This window comes from Pleurodeles waltl, chromosome 6, assembly GCF_031143425.1.
Source record: "Pleurodeles waltl isolate 20211129_DDA chromosome 6, aPleWal1.hap1.20221129, whole genome shotgun sequence".
Classification (NCBI taxonomy): Eukaryota; Metazoa; Chordata; class Amphibia; order Caudata; family Salamandridae; genus Pleurodeles; species Pleurodeles waltl.
Window position 1 is genome coordinate 1,355,302,435 of NC_090445.1, and position 26,691 is coordinate 1,355,329,125.

The window sequence follows — 26,691 nt, forward strand, 5'->3', positions numbered from 1 at the left end:
CCCCGGGAAAGAAAGTTTGGCAGTACCCAGGTCTGTGCTAGAGACCCGGGGAATCATGGGATTGTCTCCCCAATACCAGGATGGCATTGGTGGGGCAATTCCATGATTTTAGACATGTTACATGGCCATATTCGGAGTTACCATTGTGAAGCTACACATAGGTAGTGACCTATGTGTAGTGCACGCGTGTAATGGTGTCCCCGCACTCACAAAGTCCGGGGAATTGGCCCTGAACAATGTGGGGGCACCTTGGCTAGTGCCAGGGTGCCCACACACTAAGTAACTTAGCACCCAACCTTTACCAGGTAAAGGTTAGACATATAGGTGACTTATAAGTTACTTAAGTGCAGTGTAAAATGGCTGTGAAATAACATGGACGTTATTTCACTCAGGCTGCAGTGGCAGGCCTGTGTAAGAATTTTCAGAGCTCCCTATGAGTGGCAAAAGAAATGCTGCAGCCCATAGGGATCTCCTGGAACCCCAATACCCTGGGTACCTCAGTACCATATACTAGGCAATTATAAGGGTGTTCCAGTATGCTAATGTAAATTGGTAAAATTGGTCACTAGCCTGTTAGTGACAATTTGGAAAGAAATGAGAGAGCATAACCAGTGAGGTTCTGATTAGCAGAGCCTCAGTGAGACAGTTAGTCATAACACAGGTAACACATACAGGGCACACTTATGAGCACTGGGGCCCTGGATGGCAGGGTCCCAGTGACACATACAACTAAAACAACATATATACAGTGAAATATGGGGGTAACATGCCAGGCAAGATGGTACTTTCCTACAGAATTCTTTGATGATGGCAAAAAGTTCCTTGCTGTTCTGTGCATTGTCATCTATGCGTTCATTGTAGAAAGCTCGTTTGGTGGTCCGGATGAGTTGGTGATGTTTGTGCATAGCTGATTTGAGGGCGGAGAAGTTGCTCACTGAGGGTTCTTGGCGCCAGGCTTTCTCAATTTTTCGGCATTCTCGTTTGGAAGCTTGAAGTTCTGTGGTGAGCCAGCGGGCGGTCTTGATGGTTCGGGTGTTGTTGGTTAGTTTGTATGGGGCGATGGAGTCTGCCCATGTTTCTAGCCATTGTGTGAGGTTGAGGGCAGTGGCGTTGGGGTCATTGGTACTGGGAGGTGGAGCTTGTGCTAGGTTGGAGATTAGTTGTTCTTTGGAGATCTTGTTCCACTTGCGGTAGCGGGTAGGATGTTGTTGTTGGTAGGTGGTTGGTTTCAGGAAGGAGAAGTGGACGCAGTGGTGGTCAGTCCAGTGGAGTTTGGTGGTGTGAGTGAAGGCGATGTGTCTGCTGGAGGTGATGATGGCATCTACCATGTGTCCGGCTGAGTGGGTGGGTGAGGTAACCAGTTGCTTGAAGCCGAGGTTTGCGAGGTTATCCAGCAGGGCCATGGAGTTGCAGTCGTGGGTGCTTTCCAGGTAAAAGTTAAGGTCACCAAGGAGTAGGTAGTCTGTGGAGGTAAGGGCGTGGGAGATTTTTCCTGGCATAGTTGGATTCTTCGGCTGCGTCACCAACCACTGACGGTTTGGGTATGCTGATTCTCCTGGTGAGGAATGGGACATAAGTGAAACAATGAGTCCCTCACTTCATGATTGTAGCACCTGACATTGCTTGCACACTATCAGGACAGACGTAATTTACCGACCAGCCAGGCACTCTCTGTGTGCAGTGGTGACATCAGCTGGGGTATTGTGCTGACCCCGTATTGAAGCAATCATTTGCTGAACCCGGACAATGGGCACCCACATGTAATATGCAGAGATCCGCCAAGCAGACAACTTTCATGTTGATGGCATGAAAGTTCTTTCTGTTGTGATAGACTTTTTCAGTGGCCTGTGGTGGCACCAAGCCAACATGTGTGCCATCAATGGCCCCACCACATGTTGTAGGTGGACAAAACCATAAAGGGCAGCCTTAACAATGGCTAAATCTACACCCTGGGGGAACCTGATATAGCTGTCAATGTGTTTCAACATTACTGCGAGAAACTCCTTCAACACCAGAATAAACATGGATTAGAAGATATCAGCAAATAGGATCACTGTATATTGGAAGGACCCTGTGGCCAGAAAGTGCAATACTGATATGACTTGTACAATGGGTGGTATGTGGGTTAGATAACTAATAGCTGGCATCAGAGCTGGCTCCAAATGACTGCATAAGTCCACAGTACTAACTTAATGACCTGTGCCCTGATTAACGCAAGTTCCCTGGTCAAACATAAGACCGAAAAAGAAGACATGAATGTCTACCAAAATTTAGTCTGCCTCTTCATTACCGAAACCTGGGCCAAAGAAGATTGGGCCCGATTATATAGCAGCCTCACCACCCGGCTATTCTTTCCTTAGACTTGATAGAATTACGGGTAGAGGAGGTGGTTTGGCCACCATTTTTAAGTCCATTGACTGCTGCCATTGGGAAGCCATTAATGCCACATCTGAGATCTATGAGGGTGTCTTCTTTAAGATTCGTCAGAAAAACAATGTGCTTTTTGAGGGTCTGTGGTCTACCCGCCTCCTGGCTAGTACTCCACCTTTCTACACCATTGGCCAGCTATAATTGAGCCTACAACTATGACTTCTAAGTGTATCATTCTGGGGGATTGCAACACTCACTTCGATGATACCCAAGACTCTCACACTAACGGGTCCCTGCACTTCATGACGAGTTTTCACTGGAAGTTAAAAGTCACAACAGCAACTCACCAGGCAGGTCATTTGCTGGACGGGATATTTGCCTGTCATGATAATCCTTTTGGAGAACAGGGTCCTTGACTGGACAGACCACCATCTCCTCACTTTTAGGTTGACAAAATCCATGCCCCCTCTGTATCTCGGCCCCTCCCCAAAGCCTATTAGACTTTGGAACAGAATTAAGGAACAGCAATTAAGACCGGCACTGGCCCTAGGCTGGGAAGCAGCAAAGACACTACCTCTTGGCCTCCAACAGGCTTAATCTAGGGGTCAAAATTGCGATTTATCAGCTGACACCTCTCAGGACCCCTTGTTTTCTGGCCGAGAAAAATGCTAGCTGCCCTTGATTCACCAATGATCTCAAGAGCCTGCAGAGAAAATACCACCAACAAGAACGGAAGTTAGACCTTAATCAAAAGGAAAAAGGAAAGCTCAGAGGTGTGCGTAGTGCCTTTAAAGATGCAGTGAGAAAGCTAAAATTGAGTTCTACTACGTAAAATTAAGGAAGCAAAAAATGTCCCTAGAGAACCTTTTAGAGTTGCACGCTCCCTCATGTCTTTCTCTCTACCCCCAGAATTGGAGAATTTGCAACAATTCTGCAACAAGGCCATTAAAGTTTTTTAACAACAAAGTTATGCAAATTCAAGCCTGCTTTGCTCAATCACTGGGGTACCAGACCCCTATGAGCACTTAAACAGTTTAATAAGCTCTGACTTTCCTTTGCTGACTAATTTCCAGCCTCTGCAGCTGGAGAATATCAAAGGGCTCATGATGGGCATTAAGTCAGGCTCTCCCACATATTGCAGCTTGACCCTGAGCTAGTATCCTCGGCCCTTGTTCAGGTATTCCTGGAGATTCTGAATACTGGAGCTTTTCCTCCCTCATGGAAGGAAGCAATATTGGTCCTCTAAAAAAGAAACCAGATAGAGTGGTGAATGATCTCAAGAACCTTCGGCACATTGCCCAGCTGCCTTTTCAGACTAAAATCTTTGAAAAATTTATTAATGCATAATTAGCCAAATTTCTCCAAGACTCTGGCGGCCTGGATCTCTTTCAGCAAGCTTTATTAAAGCCCACAGGACTGAATCCGCCCACATTACTAAATCAGACACAATTTGTAGACTAGTTGATGAGGGGCAGGGAGCCGTCTTAGTGCTATTGGACCTATCTGCCACTTTTGACACCATCTCGCCACACATCATGGCACACCGTCTCCATCAAGCGGGTGTCAGAGGGACAGCTCTAAAAATTCTGAAGTCCTTCCTACGGGAAGGATTGACCACAGTAAGCTGTGGTGATTTCAGAGCCCCCTCATTTCAATTACCATATGAGGTCTCTCAGCCCCACATTGTTTCATCTGTATGTAGCCCAAAAGGCCAGACTCATCCGGTCATTTGGCTTTTTGGCCACCTTTTATGCGGACGATACTCAACTAGTGATTCCCATTCATAAGAACTGGGAGGAAGTTGTGGATGGCTTTCATCGCTGCATGAGTGAGATTAACAGATGAATGGGTCTTAATTGGCTCAAAATGAATGGCGACAAGACAGAGATCTTGCTCTTTGGCTCTTGTAGGGATTTGTGGAGCTCACGTTGGTGGCCTCTATCATGCAGCAACCTGCCTGCCCCCATAATCTCCACCAGAAATCTTGGGGTCATGTTTGACAACTGTCTGTCTTTTAAGTCTCAAGCTAACTTGACCACCAAGGCTTGTTTTTGGAACCTCAAAATTAAATAAAAAATCTTTCCATATTTACAAAAGGAGCTTAGAATCACTGTGTCCCTCGCTCTGGTGATCTCCAAACAGGACTACTGCAATGCCTTGATGCTAAATATTGATAAAGACTATCTTGGTAAAATTCAATTAAGCCATAACACTGCCTCTCATCTTATATTAGATCTTATCAGCTCAGCCTCTGCTCAGCGGCAGCCTTAAACGGCTACACAGGCTATCTGTCGGGAAGCATATAATTTGCAACACTTTGGCCCTCATTACAACATTGGTGGTAGATACCGCCTAACGCCGTGCTGACGGCGCCAACATACCGTGACCGCGGCGGTATACCGCTTCGGGTATTATGACCCACACAGAGAAATCCGTCACTATACAGACACCCACACAAGTCCACCAGCCCAAAGATCAGTGATAAACTGGCGGTACCAAACCCACACGTTACGCCAACAGAAATACGCCCACAGTATGAGGACCCACGAATCACCGCAACGGTATTTCAACCACGGTAAACCATTGGCGGTACACACCACTGCACTCAAAATACACACACACTAACAAAACTACACCACATTGGACAATTCAAAATACACACACCTGACATACATACACACACCACACCCACACACCCAATCCAATATGAAACACACACCCATATTACCCACAACCTAACTGAGAGAGAGACAAACCAGGAGCACCCACTTAATCTGAGCCATAGAACACCATCACCCATACACCATCCACGCACCTCACAGCACACTCCCCAACACATCACCCCATGTACCCTCACACATACCACTCACACCACATCCATGGCACCGCAAAGACACCCAAGGTTTTCAGAGGAGGAGCTAAGGGTCATGGTGGAGGAAATCATCCGGGTAGACCCACAGCTATTCGGTTCACAGGTGCAGCAGACGTTCATTGCAAGGAAGATGGAGCTATGGCGGAGAGTCGTGAACAGGGTCAACGTCATGGGACAGCACCCAGAACAAGAAATTACATCAGGAAGAGGAGGAATGACCTATGGGGGAAGGTGTGTTCCATTGTTGCAAGACACCAGGTAGCCGTAAAGAGGACTGGCGGTGGACCCCCACCTCCTCCCCCACAACTAACAACATGGGAGGAGCAACTCTTGGCAATCATGCATCCTGAGGGCCTTGCAGGAGTAGCAGGTGGACTGGACTCTGGTAAGTCAAATCTTTACTATTATATCCCCCACCCTACCTGCAAGCCATCACAAACTTCTACCCCTACCCTCACCCCATCACTCTACCACCTCACATATACTCCACTATCACAACACACCCATCCCAAAACCAAGCCCTGCGTGCCACACCAATGCATAGACACCCATCACAGACCTGCATGGACACACATCACAAAAGCATGCACATTAGAGATAATCACCTAGCCTACAAAATCAACACTCACACAAGGCAAAGCTGACAGGGCAAGCACAACCATACAGGGAAACACACCCATGCAAAAGATGGCACACGAAGATACACTAACACTGCATTTACATTCCCACAGGGACCCCACTCAATGTCACCTGAGAGGAGGTTCCACCAACATCCAGTCCCCCCACAGAAGATGCCCACAGTGATGACAGCAGCTTTGCACGCCTGGATCACGATGACCAACCTGGCCCATCAGGGACCTATGGACAGTTGGTTACCCAGGCACAGTCCCATACCACCACAGAGCCTCCCCCTCAGGAAACACCACCACAGCACCCACCCAGCGGGCCCATACCTCTGTCCCCAGGACACGTCAATGAGCAGTGTGTCCACCACTACAGGGACCCCAGGCAACCCCACAAACACAGGACAATCAGACACCTGGGGTCAGTGCCAGTAGGCACACGGTTCAGGGGGCAGAAGCACAGGACAGCAGGGACACTGGGAGGACTGCTGTGGGACAGGGGGAGGACAGGCCCAGGGAACCCACTCTCCACGGGGCACATTCAGGGATCCTGGGAGCATACCAACATTCCCAGGAGACCATGGCCAGATACTGGACAAGTTGCAGGAGACACAGCGGATGCAGGAGGGACTGTACCTGGGGATCAGGGAGGACCTCAAACACATCCACACCATCCTGGTCACCATAGCAGGGGTGCTGGCTGACATGGCCAACACTATGAGGGAGGCAGTGGCACACCAACGGGCCCCTGACACTAGCCACACCAATGAACAGCCCTCCACCTCAACTGACGCTAGTGGACAGGAGGCCCCCGACACAGGAACAACAGGCCACCAGCACCCCACCCCCTGCAGAAGTAGAACCACCCGCAAACAGTACCTACGATCCAGGCAGAAGGCAGAGAACATTGCCAAGACCTCCACCAGGAAATAAGACTCTCCTGATTGTCACCCTTGTGTCCCACTCTGTCACCCTGTCCACCTTGAACTGCTATTGCTCCCCTTCCCATGCCCCATTCGACAATGCACCTGTGATACCAATAGACTGGACTCTAACCTGGGCTTTCCTCTATCATCAACCAAGCCCACTGCAATACCCCCTCCACTAATTAGCACCTAAATAAATCCCCTTTAAATAAATTCAAGTATGGAGTCTGTGGATTATATGACAAATGGATTAGTTTCACAAACTGTAAACATTGCATTTCTAATCAACTGTAATATTAACATAGGTATAACCTGTAGTGGGCAGTAGTAAACACACCAGGAGCCAGAGTGGGACACAGAGATCTGAAAATAGAGATGCCAAAGGGTACAGTAAGTGGCCATGGAAACAGTGAAATCAGGCTGCCATGTTCAGTATCAAACACAAAACTGCAATGGAAAGTGAAGTTACAGGGTCTTACCTGTGTGTCACTGGAAGTACTGTTGTATGAGTGTTCTTCTTCCTCTTCTTCCTCTTTCTCACTGTCCACAGGCTCCACCTCAGCCACAAGACCTTCTCCAGGTTCACCTTCCTGCAGAAAAGGCACCTGGCGTCTCAAGGGCAGGTTGTGCAACATGCAACATGCAACATGCAATGATGATCTGGCACACCTTCTTTGGTGAGTAGTACAAGGATCCACCTGTCAGATGGAGGCACCAGAACCTGGCCTTCAGGAGGCCAAAGGTTCTTTCAATGATCCTCCTTGTTAGCCCACGTGCCTCATTGCAATGTTCCTCTGGCCTTGCCCTGGGATTCCTCACTGGGGTCAGTAGCCATGAGAGGTTGGGGTAACCAGAGTCACCTGCAAATATTCGAGGGATACATGTTAGACATACACTCACCCTTAGGGACAACCCCACACCCAAATACCTACATCAACTGGGTGGGGACCATGGGCTCACCTATTAGCCACACCCTGTGCCTCTGGAGTTGAGACATCACATATGGAATGCTGCTATGCCTCAAGATGAAGGCATCATGCACAGAGCCAGGACACTTGGCATTCCAATGGGATATGTACTGGTCCATCAAACACACCATCTGCACATTCAGAGAGTGATAGCTTTTCCTATTCCTGAACACTTGTTCATTCCTCTGGGGGGGGGGGAAGGGGGGGAGGACAAATGCTACATGTGTACCATCAATGGCACCAATGTTGTTGGGGATATGTCCCAGGGCATAGAAGTCAGCTTTCACTGTTGCCAAATCCTGCACCTATGGGAATACAATGTAGCTGCGTATGTGTTTCAGCAGGGCAGACAACACTCTGGTCAACACGTTGGAGAACATAGGCTGTGGCATCCCTGATGCCATGGCCACTGTTGTTTGGAAGGAACCCCTTGCCAGGAAATAGAGCACTGACAGGACCTGCACTAGAGGGGGGATACCTGTGGGGTGGCGGATAGCTGAAATCAGGTCTGGCTCCAATTGGGCACACAGTTCTTGGATTTGGCCCTTTCAAGTCTGTAGGTTAGGATAATGTGTCCGTCCTCCATTGTCGCCAGGTCTACCAGGGGTCTGTACATTGGAGGATGTCTCCATCTCATATTCAGCCTCAGCGGTTGAAGTCTAGGGAGGAAAACGGTGAGCAGAGGGTCATATTCACACATTTATTGAAATAATGGTGCCTCTTTTCCTTTGCAGAACCGGTATGTGAATCCGAGAGTCAGTTGATGTGCCAATGTCTGCTGTGACGCAGTTAGGTGCCATGGCCTGTGCCCCCTGAAATCGCACCTGTCTGACCTGTGAGGAGGGAGAAGTATAAATGAGGTAATTCCGCTGGCGTTGTGCGTTGTAGCGGTCGGTTGTCGAGGCCGCCGCGCAACTTCGCATTGGTTAACATTAGGCCCTATGGGTTCCAGGTTCCAATGGTGATGTACGCCGGCGGTGATGGTACGCACCGCCGTGGACGTGAACGCCATTTTCTATCTATTCACTCACTTGCTACCTGACCTTCAACAGGAGAGGACCTTCACTGCAAGTGCTGCTGTGACCTGTGTCTGGAAGCGACAATGGCTCATGCGTCTGGGGAAAGGGCCCCTGCCTTCACTTCGGAGGAGTTGAAGAGACTGGTGGATGGGGTCCTACCCCAGTACACTTTACTCTATGGTCCTCCAGACATACAGGTGAGTACACTGTGAGCATGATGCGTTGGCCATGAATGTATGGAGTGCTGTGTGTGTAAGCCACATGTGGGGGGGCTGAGGTATCCTGGGCAGAGTGCTGCATGTAAGGTGGTCAATGAATGTGCTTAAGGGGATGGGAGGGATATGGTGGGCCATGATTATGACAGTCCGAACGGTATGACTAATCCCTTTCCTGCTGTATTTTTCCTGCAGGTCAGCACCCATCAGAAAAAGGGTATTTGGCGTGCCATCACCCCGGAGGTGCGGACCCTGGGGGTGTTTGACAGACGGAGCACCCACTGCTGCAAACATGGGAGGACTCGCGCCGCTGGGCAAGGAAGATGGAGGAGGCCCTGTTGGGGCTGGCCTCTTAACGAGGAAGGGGTGCCCGTCGCACCCTGACCCCTCTGATGTTCCGCATCCTGGTGTTGGCCTATCCGAAGATGGATGGGCACTTGTGGGCATCACAGCAGCCACTAGGGGGTGAGTATAGATTCAGAATCATGACTTTGCGCATGTTAAGGTTTTAGCTGGATGGGGATGTGGACTGTGTGTGCCCCTAGGCCAGGGCAAACATGGCAGGGTAGGTCCCTTGTTGGGCAGGCTCTGTGCAGGTGATGCCGTTATGCTATGTACCCCATGGGCTGGTGACTATTTGTGTAACTGGTAGTGCATGGCCTAGTGCACAGGGCTGCTCCCTGTGTGTTGTGTACGCCAACAGTAGTGTTGTTGCTGGCATTGACAAAGTGTATCCTCTGTCTTTCCCCCCCTTTTTGTTTTGTCACCCTGTACTTGTGTGCATTAGCATCATCTGGCGAAGGAGCAGAGGCACCGGCGACGGAGGGAGCAGCATCCCACATGGGCCTGGAGACCGAACCCACCGATGATGAGGGCACCAGTGGGACGGAGGGCGAGGGGAGCACCACAACAGAGACAGGAGGGGACAGTACAGACAGCGACTCCTCCTCCGATGGAAGCTCCTGTGGCAGACACCTCTGTGCCCACCCCAACAACAGGTAAAGCCACCACCCTCCCTACCAGCACCACCCTCCCAGCAGCCCCTCAGCGTGTTTCCCATGCCCGCTCACCCAGGATGGTGGGCATCTCCTTCGCCCCAGGCACCTCGGTCCCTGCCCCAGTCAGCCCTGCTGCCCTCAGTGAGGAGTCTATTTACCTCCTGAGATCCCTCACTATTGGGCAGTCAACCATTCTGAATGCCATCCAGGGTGTTGAGAGGCATTTGCAACAAACAAATGCATACCTGGAGGGTATTCACTCTGGCGTGGCGGCCCAACAGAGAGCATTTCAGGCTCTGGCCTCCGCACTGATGGCAGCCATTGTCCCTGTGTCCAGCCTTCCCCCTCCACCTTCCTCTACCCAGTCCCAATCACCTCAACCCCAGCCTATCCAAAGCACACCTTCAGACCAGCATTACTCAAATCACCACTCAATAGTGGCTAAGGCAATCACAAGCACCACACTTCATCCCACAGGCACTCACACACGCACCATCCTCATGCAGACACACCAACATTCACTGCCTGTACGGTGTCCCCCTCCTCCTCATCATCCACCTCCCTCCCAGTAGCTTCTCCACTCACACCTGCATGCACTACATCCTCATCCACTACCTTCATCACCAGCACGCCCATCACAACACACCCCTCACTGGCAGTCACCCCCCCCACATCCATTCACACGTCCCCTGTGCCCTCTCCCACTGTGTCTGTGACTCTTCCTCCCAAAGTACACAAACGCAAGCATACACCCACCAAACAGGCATGCACCTCACAACAGCATCCAGCTCATGCACCAGCACCCAAACACAACAGACTGACACCTCCTACAATCACTCCCTCGTCCTCCACTCCCAAACCTTCACCCTCTTCCCGCCCCAATGCCCCTAAGAAGCTTTTTCTAGCCAACATTGGCCTCTACCCTACCCCTCCCACTGTCCTTCACCTCAGACCAGGGTGGTCAGAACCCAGCCCAGCACTTCAGCCACCAAGTGCACGTCCGCTGTGGTTTCTGCAGCTGTCAGAGGCTCTAAGGGGGCACCCGTCTGCCCAGCCAGTGTGCCACCATCCCTTGCCAAGGCCAAGAAGATTCCGCCACCTGGCAAGGTCAAGAAGGGACAGCATCCAGCAAGGAGAAGTAGCCACAGCCCCCCTGCAAGGCCATGTCAAAGACTGCAGCTGCCAAACCCAAGGTGACACCACCATCTGCTAAGGACAGGAAGGGGCACAAAACACCAGCCAAGGCACTTCAGCCATCTGAGCATGCAAGTGAAGGCCTGGTGGCTACCAGCACAACCGCCAGCACCACCACCTGCACCGCCACTGCCGCAAGCACCGCTGCAAGCACTGCCACCTGCACCGCCACAAGCACCACTACTGTCAGCAGCCCCAGTGGGAAGCTGTCTGAGGCAGCAGGAGAAGGGCTGGAGCCTCCCCCCACCACTGGCAGCACCGGCACCTGCACCGCCGCAAGCACCATCACCTGCACTGCTGACAGTAGCTTCACTGCCAGCAGCAGCAGCCCCAGTGGCAGCCGTCCACGGCTGCAGGAGTAGGGCTGGAGCCTTCCCCCACCACTGACATCACCCCCACCAGCACCGGCACTACCACCACTGTGTAGCCGTAGCCTCCGGCGGATGGACTGTAACCCTGCATCCATGTACTATCATGCATCCTAGCCACTGCAAATCTCGTGGCTCTGACAGCCAGGAGAGGGACTGTGACCTGGCACCCCCCAAGTGCTGCATCACTGGGCACAAAGCCCCCTCCAGAACCAGTGGAAGATGGCATCCACTCACCTTATCCTTGGCAGGATGATGCACATTGGGCACAAAGCCCCCTCCAGAACCAGTGGAAGAGGAAGTCCACTCACACTATACTTGGCAGGATGAAGCACATTGGGCACAAGGCCCCCTCCAGAACCAGTGGATTAAGGCATCCACTCACCCTAATCTTGGCAGGATGAAGTACACTGGGCACAAAGCCCCCTCCAGAAACAGTGGAACATGGTATCCACTCACCCTATCCTTGGCAGCATGAAGCACACTGGGCACAAGGCCCCCTCCAGAACCAGTGGAAGATGTCACTCACTTGAGAGACTGTGGCCTTGCACTCCCCAGGACCAGGCAGTGGGCAAACCACCCATTTGAGAGACTGTGGCTTTGCACTCCCCAGGAGCAAGCAGTGGGCATGGAGCCCCCTCCAGTAGCAGTGGCGTAGTACCATCTTCCGGCTGAGGTGCCCCCTCTTCCCCGTCCCCTTGAGGTACCTGTGTGTTTTTGACCTGATGCCCCTGCAGTGTTCTCTCCATTTTGAGGCAGAAGTCAAGTGTGGCCTTGGCCTATGTGTTATGGCCCAGTGGGCACGTACTATTTTTGTGTGGACATTGGCCCTCATTTTGTATATATTGTATATATTGTACATATTGTTTATTTATCTATGGACGTATTTCTCTAAATTTCTAATATTACACTAATTTGACTCCATTCCTTTTGTCATTACATTATTCCAGAGGGTTACGGAGTGTATATGTAATGTTGTTGCATGTTTTTGTGTGTTGGGGGTGAGGGTGGGGGTGTTGGGTATTGCGTGTATGTGTCACTCTCTTTTTCCTCCCCCTCCCCTGTGTGCTAGGTGCAGTACTCACCGTGGTTGTCGTCGCCTGCGTTAGTACTCCTGGTATATGAGCAGATACACCAGCATGGGAACGTTGTGCAGCTTGGGCTCCAAGGCGTCCTGGTTCTTCCTTGAGTGTCGAGAGGTGAGTCGTTCCTCTTCTGTGTTCTGTTTTCAATAGACTTTTGATGGCGTTGGTACCACCCCGGAAAAGGTGGTTGATAGGCCTCTTGTAATACAGTGGGTGGAACCTTGTCTTCCATCTGACTGTTGGCGGTTACTGCCACGGTGTTTGTTGCTACTGCCATGGCGGTCGGAGTGTTAAAGTGGCTGTCTGTGTTGGCGGTTTCTGCAGTGGTCATGATTCCATTTTTTTTACAGCCGACCTGTTAGCGATATTACCGCCGCTTTACCATCGACCGCCAGGGTTGTAATGAGGGCCTTTATGTTTGGCTCATAAGTCCCTTCATTTGTTAGGATATGAATACCTTTCCTCTACGCTTCGCTGGTACTTGCCTGGTCGTCAGTTCAGATCAGTAGGATCTCACCTGATCTAATGTCCCTCACACTCACAAGGCCAGATGGGGCGACAAAACATTTGTATTGGCCACCGCCAAACATTGAAACAGGCTCCCTCTTACGATTAGGAAAGAACATAACTTTTTGGCTTTCAGGAAGCAGTTGAAACCCAGTTTTTTTCCTCAGTATTTCTTCTTTTTCTCCCCTTGGTTATGCTCTCCATCACTCTAGATACTTTTGCCCAACGCTTCATTGCTTCAGCTGGAATGAGCTTTACAAATACACTCATACATACACATACATATTGTTTGCATACCCAGGGGTATACCATGATTATATGCCATTGCTCCATGGTCTGAAGTTCTGGCAGTGGTCTCAAGACAGGAGGTTGTTGCCTTCTCCCTCTCTCAGGGTACCAATGTATGGCAAGACATGATTTGTAACATTAGTCAGTGTGTCAACAGCAACAAAACATGATGCATGCCAATAATATCATGTGACAAAGCAATTCTGACAAGATAGACTTGACACCCAGTACACATCACTGCTGGCAACTACACAAGGGTGACATGTGACCCCCATGGTTGTCAACACATGCCCACAACATGGATTTGGACAAAATACAACTATGTGTTACACAATTGCCCCTTGAAATGTGACTGTGTTTTCCAACTACCAAAAAAACGTCTGCAGTGGTGGACTGTGCACCGCTGTCAAAAGCCATCTGTGTCCTGCAACACACTACATTGGTGGTTGTGTTGAAACCCTACATGAAAAGACAGAATAAGGATGTTTGTGATGCTTCAACACATATATTGGAGGTGTGACACTGTTTAGAAAGCCAAACACAGTATTTCAGGCCACCAAAATGACAAATTCCTGACATACTCCATTAGAAACCGCCTTTTATCTCCAGTAGAAGTTATCTAGGACTGTAGGTAGTTCCAACCATGGCAGCAGAGCCATATGTTAATATTGTTCCTGTGGTGGTTGCTGCTTGATTGCTGTGTACGTCGGCGGTGATGAGCTTGTACGTGGCAGATGTGTCTGCCATGTTTCGCAATTTTGTTCACTTGACTCCTGAAACTGCTGTCAGCAATACCTCCACTACCTGAGCTGCTGTTTGCGGCCTCTGGGAGCAATAAAACCATGTCCAGTAGCTGATAGAGCACCTTCCTTTGCTCCAGAGGAGCTGGAAAGGCTTTTTAATGAGCTCTTCCTCTGTATGCACAACTTTAAGGCTCAGCAAAGGAGCAAGTAAGTACCTCATTGGCACAATTGACTCCGGTTGACACCATCCCTTCCCTCCTCATAGGCTAGAATGTGCCCTAGTGTGCCAGTTAGACTTCTTGTGTTCCTGTTGTTACAGTCTGTGTGACATCAATTGGATGTACATTGTTCAGGTATTGGTGGCCAGTACTATATGTTACATTCATTCACATTGTGCTGTGTGAGGTTCTTTGTGATCCTAGGTCCTCTCTGTGTTGGATGCACCAAACTACCATCCAAAGTAATCTCTTACTTCATGTTTATTGTAAATATTAGGCAACATGTATGTGCATGACAGCATGAGCTCTGCATGCATCTTGTAGGAGTCATTTGAGGATCTTGTAAGCAATGTGTATAGTACCACAGATCTTTCAATCCACATTTCCAAAAGCTTGCTATGTGTTTTGTGTCATATGTATGTTGTCAGACCTATACTCCTTGTTTTGTCTTTTTACAGGTACCTTCACCATGACATCCTCATGTGAGCATTTCAGAGTTTTGACATTGGCAGGTATCTAATGCGGTTTTGACATATAAAGTGAACATGGATTGATCTAGATCATGTAGGTCACAGACTTGGGGTGTATGAGACCTGTGCCAGGGCAGCTTGAACAGTGTTTAAGTGGATGGTCAGAGGTGCCCACTGGACTTGTTTTGTGTGCTGTGTTGGGCTGATTGAATCATGTGTGTCATCATGTGGGCATCAAATATGTAGTCATCAAGTGTGAGCAAGGCATTCACCCTTCACATTGGCTAAAAACTCTTCTTGTATAACCTGCATATAGCTGTAGATGTTTTCATCATTACAGGTCACAGTGCCTGTGCTACAACACTGACATACGTTTGTGTCATATCACCAGATGCATGGTCATTGGGTTTTGATGGGCCTGTGACCAGGGGCTGTTGTAATGCCATCTGTCTGTATCTTGGATTAGGCTCAAGCTGCTGACATCATTCACTTTAACGTTTGCCTATTCTACAAAACAATGAAGGACAAATCCCTCTGTTGTGCGATCTGGGGGGCCGTACCTTGGAATATGTACTTTGATTCAGTATGTTACACATCATAAATGTAACAAAGTTCCAGACACATGAGCAGCCTATGGGCTGTACACTGGAATAAAATGTCTGTTGTGACTAGACACTTGAACTGATGTGTTTGTGTGTAATGGTTGTAATCCTGAGCAAGACACTGTATACCTGTGACATATCCCTCCTTACATAAGTAAGCCATGTCTTCATCATATGGTTCACATGGTCTTAGCAAAATGTTGCAATGAAGCAAGCAGAGAATGAGTTTCTGATGAGTGAATTTAATGCATTGCTGATGCAGTAAATACAATTTGAACAGAAAAACAGAAGAAAAAAAAAAGTGAAGTTGTCAGTCATGGTCATTGAACTCATTGGAGTAGATGCCACACCATTAGGAACTCAAAGTCCAGATCATTCCTCCCATTAGAACTGGTGAAAATTTCAGGATCTGTCAACAGAGTGAATGTGTGGCATACAAAGGAGGTACTGTAGGAAGAGGTCACTTGCTGGCAGTGGTGGGTGTGTTGCATCTGCACCTGCTTGATTCTTTGCCAGATGTCCCCACTTACATGGTGGGGGGGAGGTCTGCTGCTACAGAGGCAGGGGTGTCTGGGGCTTCTTCCATTGGCAGGGCCTCCCTTGCAGTGGCTGGCACCAATGAACAAGGGCCAGGTGTTGATGCACCAAAGAAAGGGACTGAGTGGTGTTCTATAGCCCTGCTCAGGGTGGTGTAAATGTCCCTCAGTACCCTTGTTAGGGAGGCCATATTGGTATTGCGAACCTCTCACTGTTCCCCCATATCCCTATGGATGTCCCTGTGTAGCTGGCCAAGGTCTGTTCCAGAGTTCGGTCAAGACCTTGGCCATCACGCCTTTGGATTCCTAATTGACATCAAAGACTTGGCTGATGTGTCCTGGCCAGGAGAAGCCCCAGTGGCTTCACCCCGCTGGCCCACAGCAGCTCTGGCCCACAGCATCTCTCCCATGCACCCTACCCCCACAGCCCAGTGCCCTTGCCACAGGGTGCCCTCTTCCACTAGGTCCTCGACCCTGATTGTTGGAAGTGTTGTGTTGCAACTCAGGATCCAGGACGGGGGGGGCACAAAATGGTATACACTGTAATAGATACACATGTTTGAGTGAATGGTTGCCTGTGATGCAGAGGCAAGCAGGCTGGGAGTTGTTGATGTGATGTTGTTCACTGAGGGCATCATCCTGGGGGTAGAGGGAGTCTCTTCTGGGGCCTCTGTGTGGCCAGTGGCAGCTCAAACTATTAAGGTGAAAGATGCAGTGTGACTGGTTTTATTGTGACATCTACCTCCAAAAATCTAGTCTTACATTAAACATAGATCTTGTCCACAGTTATTTTGCAGTTAATTTTAATGTGGCAAGTAGCCATGATATTGGTTGTATTGACATGACATTTGTGAATCATGCCATTGCTTTAGGAGGATGGTCTGAGAAGCCGTCTTGTCACCAGTGCAGGCAAACCAGTGGCTCAGCTAGATATGTATTTGGCCATTTTTAGGCCTAGTTGATGTTATGCAAGTAGACTCAGGACTTTGTTGTATATGTGACTGTCTTCATCATGTGGTCAGTGCATTGTGAATTTGCCTGCTGCCAATACCATTCTGGTTCAACCTCTTGTGGCCTTTGGGGCTATTGTTTTACACACTAGGCAAGTTGTCCTTCCTGTCCTCAATAGCTTCATCTTGGTTTAGCTAGTCAGGATGGAGCTAGGTGGCCACATCTCTGAGTTGAGCATGATCTGAATCTTGGTCCCACCCAGGTGAGTACACTTCAATTTAGAATTTGCAGGCAAGGGTATTTGGACAAGTGACCACTGTTCTGGTGTTTGGAGTTACTGATACAGTGCATCCTGGGAGTTGCAGCCAGGTCACTCCCCATACTACATACACTTGACAAATGATATCCTCCCAGGTGAATGAACGTCAATTGTGAGTTCACAAATAGACAGATTTGGGCAAGTGAACATTGTTTTTGAAGTTGGATTTAGGGACACAGGACTTATTGGGTTTTGCATTCCTGTCACGCCCTCTACTTCTCATCACCATACAAAATGTTATCCTCCCAGATGAGTAAACTTCATTTGAGAGTAAAGACATTTGGATATTTCGGCATGTGTTTGGAGCTGGAGAGATAGAGCCTCCTACCTTTAGCAGTCATATCACTCCCTCTACTTCACACACTTGATAAATGTCATCCCCACAGATGAGTACACTTCATATGTGAGTTACCAAACTGGAGTCTTTTGAGAAGAGGTCACTGGACTGGTGGTTGAAGTGACAGTAAGTGAGCATCCTGGGAATTGCTGTCATGTAACTCCCTGTATTATACACACTATGCAAATATTATCCTCCCAGATAAGTACACTTCAATAGAGAACTAAGACACATGGGTCTTTAGAGAAGAGAACACTGGGCTGGTGCTTGGAATTAGGGAAACGTTGCCTCCTGGGAGTTGTAGTCAGGTCACTCTCACCACTCCCCAATAGGGGGTGAGTTGATAAAGAGGGGTCTTTGGACATGAGAGCACTGTGTTGGTGTTTGTGGTTACAGGACTAGTACCTGCTGGGAGTTGCAGTCATGTCAGTTATCCCCTTAGGTGAGTAAACTTCATTTGGGGGTGAGTTGATGAACAGGGGTCTTTGGACAAGAGAGCACTGTGTTGGTGTTTGTGGTTACAGGACTGGTACCTACTGGGAGTTGCAGTCATGTCAGTCCCTGTACTACACACACTATACAAATATCATCCTCCCAGATGAGTACGCTTCAATAGAGAGTTGAGACACAGGGGACTTTGGACAAGAGAACACTGTGCTGGTGTTTGGAGTTACAGGACTAATACCTGCTGGAAGAAGCAGTCATTTCAGTCACTGTACCACACACACTGTACAAATATCATCCTCCCAGGTGAGTATGCTTCAATAGATAGTTGAGACAGGGGTCTTTGGATAAAGGAGCATGGTTCTGGTGTTTGGAGTTACGGAAACAGGGCCTGCTACAGTTGCAGACATGTCAGTCCCTGTACTACACACACTATAAAAAAAAAATCCCCCCAGGTGAGTACACCTCTTTGTGAGTTACCAAACAGGAGTCTTTGGAGAAGAGGACACTGGACTGGTTGCTGGAGTGACAGTAAGAGAGCCTCCTGGGAGTTACAGTATTGTAATTCCCTGTACTACATACACTATACAGATGGAATCCTCCCAAGTGAGTACTTCAATTGAGAGTTCCCTAAGAGATATATTGTAGCATGTGACCACTGCTCTAGTGTTTGTAGTTACAGGACTAGTGCCTACTGGGAGTTGTGGTAATGTCACTGCCTGTACTCTATACGCTATACAAATGCTATCTTCTCACGTATGTACCCTTAAATTGAAATGTATGAAATTGGGATATTTGTAGGAGTGACTACTGGTCTGGTGTTTGGAGTTATAGAACAGTGCCTACTCGGATTTGGAGTCATGTCAGTCCCTGTACTACGGACACTATACAAATGTCATCTGCCCAAGTGAGTACACTCCAAATGTGAGTTGCACAATAGCGGTCCTTGGACAGGTGAACACTGGGCTAGGGAGTTGAGTAACACCAAATGAGGCAAAATGAGAGCTATGAGTATGCGTGACATAGCATTTTTGTGACTTTTTTTGTGCTGTGACTTACCAGACTCTACTCCCCTGCCTATTCCTGTCAAGTCCTCAGGATGCATGATGGCCAAGACCTCCTCCCAGGAAACGAGTTGAATGGGGCACAGGGAGGGCCACTACCAGTCTTCTTGGCCTGCAGCTGGTGCTTGGAGACCAGGGAATGGACCTTGCCCCTGAGTTTGTTCCACCTCTTCCTAATGTCCTCCCTGGTCGCAGGGTGGTGTGTACATCTTTGACTCTGTCGGTGATCCTGTCCCACACTTCCATTTCCCTACTGAGAGGAGTATGCTGGACTTGTGCTCCAAGCAATTGTGGCTCTACTCATGATTTCATCCACCATTACTCTTAGCTCATCTTCTGAGAAACAAGGATTTTTAGAATATGTTTGGTGGGAAAAAATAGGTGACAGTGACTTACTAAAGAAAGCAAGTGCAAAAGGGTGTGACTGGACAAAAGTTTGTGCAGGGTGATGTATAGGATGGTGAAAAAAGTGGTGCCTAGTATCTGTACTGTATGGTAAATAATTTGCTCTGGCTTGTATGTATTGCAGTGTAAATGCAAAGGATTGTGGTCTTTGAAGGGGCGTGTTTTATGGTGTCCTTTGAAGGTGTGCTCAGTGTGGCAATGTGTCAGCTGTGTTGTTTTCAAGTTCATTCAATATGCTGTTTTGTGCTCCTTTAGTGATGGTGGACCGCTGTGGTTCATACTGCCATTGGCTGATCATCATGGGGGTCCGCCATGGTGGCTCTTTGCTTATAATACTGTCAGTGGTTGTCCGCGGTGCTGTTGGCACTGGAAGTTGGGCCACCTTTTTCCAGGCCTCTATGCTGCTGCCGGTCTGCCTTTTTGAGTTGGTGGTTAGCAATCCTACCTGTATGACTCGTAATAGGGTGGTCTGAAGGACCATCAACATGGAGGTATTTTCAGGACCATCAACATGGCCATCTGATGGTCCAACCACCAAACTCATAATGAGGCCATTTTTGTTAATAAAATCAACATGTGTTGGGAAGTCCTCCTTTTTGACCTGGTCACCCCCAAACTTTTTTTTGACGGATACTGATGGTGACTGACTCTTGGCTGAGACCTGGGTACTGTTTACCAGTCCTAGAGTCAGTGCTCTGAGTAAAGTGGATATATAAATTAAGCTAATTATAATTGACAATATCAACCTACGCAGAATCCCCTAGTACATGGTAGAACATGTCGGTTTAGGGACCCCAGCATAGTTAGTGCACCCATAGGTGCACTGCAGAGGTGCACAGTGCCATTTTACAGGTAGGTCTGCCTTGCTGGCTGCTTTTAAATTATATGCAAAATCAACTCTGGAATTAAAAGTACTTCCAAAGTCTTAAACTACCTCAGTTTTACATATACATCACTCCTAAGGTGTGCCCTAAGTGCACCTAGGGCTGGGTTCCATGTAACCATAAGCAGTTAACTTATAGAAGTTGTGTTATGAGCCCTGCTGTGGTAAAATAGCCAAATTCATTCTTCCATCACTGTAGTGAATGGCCTCAATAGGCTAAAATTGGGAGACTTTATTTTAATTAATAAAGTCCCCATAACAGCCAGATATTTTGAGTTTGGTATCACATTAATTGTTATAATAAATCCCACAACTTGCCATTGTTGGATTTCATATAATTAGTTCAGGTAAAGAGTTTTAAAACTCTACCTGAATGTTGCCAACTTCAGCTCTGTAGTAGCCTTTTCATATTGGCCAGCATCTAGCAGTCCAGGCTGCCTTGATGAGGTGTGAAATGGCCTGGGCTGAACACAAAGGATGTGCCTGGAGGAAGAGATCAGCAGATGGTGAAACAGGAAGGGGTTATAGCAGCCAAACTGGTCTTTAAAGGAGGGAAGGACATTTGGAGCAGCTAGGACCACCCCCATTTCATGCACCCCAAAATATTAGGTACCCTCCTGCTTAGATTAGGAGAGGGCAGAAGAAGGGTGTGGTTAGGATTTTTAGCCACACCAGTGGGTGGCCTCAACCAGACCTATCCTCTAAAATTCATTTGCAGCCATGTTGGATTTTTAAAGAATGTTGCTCCCTGAGATTGATTTTTGCCACACTTCCCAGGAAGAGGTCATCCAAGGGGGAAGTAGCCTGCCAATTATTGGACAGTTGCTGTAGGAGGCTGGACTGGTTTGTAGTGAGTACCAAGGGGTACTTACACCTTGCACCAGGCCCAGTTATCCCTTATTAGTGTATAGGGTGTCTAGCAGCTTAGGCTGATAGATAATGGTAGCTTAGCAGAGCAGCTTAGGCTGAACTAGGAGACGAGTGAAGCTCCTACAGTACCACTAGTGTCATATGCACAATATCATAAGAAAACACAATACACAGATATACTAAAAATAAAGGTACTTTATTTTTATGACAATATGCCAAAAGTATCTCAGTGAGTACCCTCAGTATGAGGATAGCAAATATACACAAGATATATGTACACAATACCAAAATATGCAGTAATAGTATTAGAAAACAGTGCAAACAATGTATAGTTACAATAGGATGCAATGGAGACACATAGGGATAGGGGCAACACAAACCATATACTCCAAAAGTGGAATGCGAACCACGAATGGACCCCAAACCTATGTGACCTTGTAGAGGGTCGCTGGGACTATTAGAAAATAGTAAGGGTTAGAAAAATAGCCCACCCCAAGACCCTGAAAAGTGAGTGCAAAGTGCACTAAAGTTCCTCAAAGAACATAGAAGTTGTGATAGGGGAATTCTGCAGGAAAGACACAAATCAGCAATGCAACAACGATGGATTTCCAAACGAGGGTACCTGTGGAACAAGGGGACCAAGTCCAAAAGTCACAAGCAAGTCGGAGATGGGCAGATGTCCAGGAAATGCCAGCTGTGGGTGCAAAGAAGCTGCTACTGGACAGTAGAAGCTGAAGATTCTGCAGGAACGACAAGGGCTAGGAACTTTCCCTTTGGAGGACGGATCCCCCACACGGAGGAGAGTTGTGCAGAAGTGCTTTCCTGAAGAAAGACCACCAACAAGCCTTGCTAGCTGCAAATCATGCGGTTAGGGTTTTTGGATGCTGCTGTGGCCCAGGAGGGACCAGAATGTCGCCAATTGCGTCTGGGTATAGAGGGGGCGTCGAGCAAGACAAGGAGCCCTCTCAGAAGTAGGCAGCACCCGCAGAAGTGCCAGAACAGGCACTACAAAGTGGAGTGAAACGGTGCTCACCCGAAGTCGCACAAAGGAGTCCCACGTCGCCGGAGGACAACTTAGGAGGTCGTGCAATGCAGGTTAGAGTGCCGTGGACCCAGGCTGGACTGTGCACAAAGGATTTCCGCCGGAAGTGCAAGGAAGCCGGAGTTGCTGCAAAAGTCGCGGTTCCCAGCAATGCAGTCTGGCGTGGGGAGGCAAGGACTTACCTCCACCAAACTTGGACTGAAGAGTCACTGGACTGTGGGAGTCACTTGTACAGAGTTGCTGGATTCAAGGGACCTCGCTCGTCGTGCTGAGAGGAGACCCAGGGTACCGGTGATGCAGTTCTTTGGTGCCTGCGGTTGCAGGGGGACGATTCCGTCGACCCACAGGAGATTTCTTCGGAACTTCTAGTGGTGAGAGGAGGCAGACTACCCCCACAGCATGCACCACCAGGAAAACAGTCGAGAAGGCGGCAGGATCAGCGTTACAGAGTTGCACCAGTCGTCTTTGCTACTTTGGTGCAGTTTTGCAGGCTTCCAGCGCGGTCAGCAGTCGATTCCTTGGCAGAAGGTGAAGAGAGAGATGCAGAGGAACTCGGATGAGATCTTGCATTCGTTATCAAAGGAAATCCCCAAAGCAGAGACCCTAAATAGCCAGAAAAGAGGGTTTGGCTACTTAGGAGAGAAGATAGGCTAGCAACACCTGAAGGAGCCTATCAGAAGGAGTCTCTGACGTCACCTGCTGGCACTGGCCACTCAGAGCAGTCCAGTGTGCCAGCAGCACCTCTGTTTCCAAGATGGCAGAGGTCTGGAGCACACTGGAGGAGCTCTGGGCACCTCCCAGGGGAGGTGCAGGTCAGGGGAGTGGTCACTCCCCTTTCCTTTGTCCAGTTTCGCGCTAGAGCAGGGCTGAGGGGTCCCTGAACCGGTGTAGACTGGCTTATGCAGAAATGGGCACCATCTGTGCCCATGAAAGCATTTCCAGAGGCTGGGGGAGGCTACTCCTCCCCAGCCTTCACACCATTTTCCAAAGGGAGAGGGAGTAACACCCTCTCTCAGAGGAAGTCCTTTGTTCTGCCATCCTGGGCCAAGCCTGGCTGGACCCCAGGAGGGCAGAAACCTGTCTGAGGGGTTGGCAGCAGCAGCAGCTGCAGTGAAACCCAGGGAAAGGCAGTTTGGCAGTACCCAGGTCTGAGCTACAGACCTGTGGGATCATGGGATTGTGCCAACTATGCCAGGACGGCATAGAGGGGGCAATTCCATGATCATAGACATGTTACATGGCCATATTCGGAGTTACCATTGTGAAGCTACATATAGGGGGTGACCTATATGTAGTGCACGCGTGTAATGGTGTCCCCGCACTTACAAAGTCCGGGGAATTGGCTCTGAACAATGTGGGGGCACCTTGGCTAGTGCCAGGGTGCCCACACACTAAGTAACTTAGCACCTAACCTTTACCAGGTAAAGGTTAGACATATAGGTGACTTATAAGTTACTTAAGTGCAGTGTAAAATGGCTGTGAAATAACGTGGACGTTATTTCACTCAGGCTGCAGTGGCAGGCCTGTGTAAGAATTGTCAGAGCTCCCTATGGGTGGCAAAAGAAATGCTGCAGCCCATAAGGATCTCCTGGAACCCCAATACCCTGGGTACCTCAGTACCATATACTAGGGAATTATAAGGGTGTTCCAGTATGACAATGTAAATTGGTAAAATTGGTCACTAGCCTGTTAGTGACAATTTGTAAAGAGAGAGCATAACCACTGAGGTTCTGGTTAGCAGAGCCTCAGTGAGACAGTTAGGCATCACACAGGGAACACATACCTATAGGTCACAAACTTATGAGCACTGGGGTCCTGACTAGCAGGGTCCCAGTGACACAAAACAAACATACTGAAAACATAGGGTTTTCACTATGAGCACTGGGCCCTGGCTAGCAGGATCCCAGTGAGACAGTGAAAACACCCTGACATACACTCACAAACAGGCCAAAAGTGGGGGTAACAAGGCTAGAAAGAGGCTACTTTCTCACACAACCCCCCCCCAAACGAAGGACAATAAGGCTAACCTTGGCCAGTTGAGACTTTATTGTCTAAGTGGTGATAAGTAGAGAGTAGCTCTGCAATAGACTGGTTACTCCCTTTATCATCCACTATATGGTTACTTCCCTGTGGGGATGTAAACCACCCTGTTTGAAGTTTTTTAGCTAAGCAACAATGTGAAGATGTATTTTCAGAGTTTCTGTCAGTAAGTTTTAGTTTAGAGCAGTGGGAATTGTCCACTGAACCTATTTGTAGTGATGGAAATGCCAGACAGGGATGCTGTCTCAGAAAAGCCATGGCTGGGCAAAAACTTTGTCCATATGGCTGGAAGAGAGAACAGGGATGCTGTTTCTCTTGAGTTGGAGCAGGGCAGGGATGCTGTCCTATGAGCTCCACACTAGGGCAGGGATGCTGTCCTAAGTGTTGTGAGGCAGTGCAGAGTTTCTGCACTAAAGTTTCTCTGGGAGGGTTGGAGGGATGCTCCATGTTAACTAAAATGGTGCTCTTTTTCTCACCAATGTTAGTTATCCCACAGAGAGGTACTTCTACCTCAGGGAGTACAGCTTTGCCAGCTGATGCTTCCCTTGGAACAGGTGCCACCCCAGGAGAGGTTTCTCCCACCACAGGAATGGTATCCTGAATGGCAGGATGGTTAGGGGATACTGTGATACCCTTTTTACCTGTTGATGGAGAGGGATCCTGAGTTTTCAGGCTTCTCTCCTTGGCTTTTTCATTTCAGTAGAAATGAGAGGGAACAATTCCTCTGGGATGCCCAGCATGGCTGCATGGGCATAAAACTCTACATCAGCCCAACCTGAGGCCTCTAGATCATTACCTAAGAGACAGTCTACAGGTAAGCTAGGTGATACCACCACCTGCTTAGGGCCAGTAACTCCACCCCAACTAAACTGAATTATAACTAAGGGAAGAAACTTAGTGGAGTTATGGACATCAATAATTTTATACTGTTGTCCAATGATGTGTTGTTCAGGAGCCACTAGGTTTTCAGTCACCAAAGTGATACTGGCACCTGTGTCCCTGTAGGCCAAGGCCTCAACACCATTTATGAAAACTGTCTGCCTGTACTTATCCATTGTAAGGGGACAAGCAGCCAGTGTGGCAAGGCCAATGCCACTAGGTGTGCCAGAAACTGTCTTGGGACTGACTACCCCAGTTTCTATTATGGACCCATAAGTGAACCCAACTACACACTTAACTTGACTGTTGCCAGCAGTCCCACCACTAGTACCACTACTGCTAGGGGCACTAGAGCTTGATGTATTAGTGGTGGTAGGCTCAGGGGGTTTACCTGGACAGGACTTATCCCCTGGCCTATGGCCTCTGTTGTTACACACAAAGCACCAAGGCTTTTTAATGTGTGCAGGTTGAGAAGAAGAGGAAGAATTTGTTTTATCCCCACCCTCTGAAGAGTGTTTAAGATTTGAAGTGGGATCTTTGGTTTTACCCTTATCCCCATGCTTATCTTGAGATTTCTCACCATCTTTCTTCTTGCCATTCTTGTCACCACCTGTATGAACTTTTCTGTTCACTCTTGTTCTGACCCATTTGTCTGCCTTCTTTCCCAATTCTTGGGGAGAGGTCAGATCTGAGTCCACTAGATACTGGTTCAACAAATCAGACACACAATTATTAAGTATATGCTCTCTCAGAATTATGTTATATAGGCTTTCATAGTCAGTCACTTTACTGCCATGTAACCACCCCTCCAAGGCCTTCACTGAATGGTCAACAAAGTCTACCCAGTCTTGTGAAGACTCCTTTTTGGTTTCTCCGAACTTCATCCTGTACTGTTCAGTGGTTAAGCCATAACCATCTAGGAGTGCATTCTTAAGAACTGCAAAATTATTGGCATCACTTCTTTCACAGTAAGGAGCCTATCCATACCCTTTCCACTAAATGATAGCCATAGGATAGCAGCCCACTGCCTTTGATGGACATCCTGTACAACACAGGACCTCTCATGTGCAGCAAACCACTTGTTAATGTCATCCTCCTCCTTATAAGGGGGAACTATCTTGTGCAGATTCCTAGAATCATGCTCTTTTGCAGGATGACTATTGGAAAAACTGCTGCTGCCACCATGGGTTTCTAAACCCAATTTCTGTCTCTCCTTCTCTACTTCTAAGGACTGTCTATCCAAATCCAGCTGTTGCTTCTTGAGCTTCAGTCTGGTTTGTTCCACTCTCAATCTATTGAGCTTCCTTTCTAACAATTTGTCATCAGGGTGGGTGGGTGGGACATGCCTTGAAACAGAAGTATGGTGAGAATGGACAGAAGGAGACCTATCCCTTACAGAAGGCACCCTAACAGCTTGGTTAACAGAAACATCACTTCTACTGTGGTGAGAAGGAA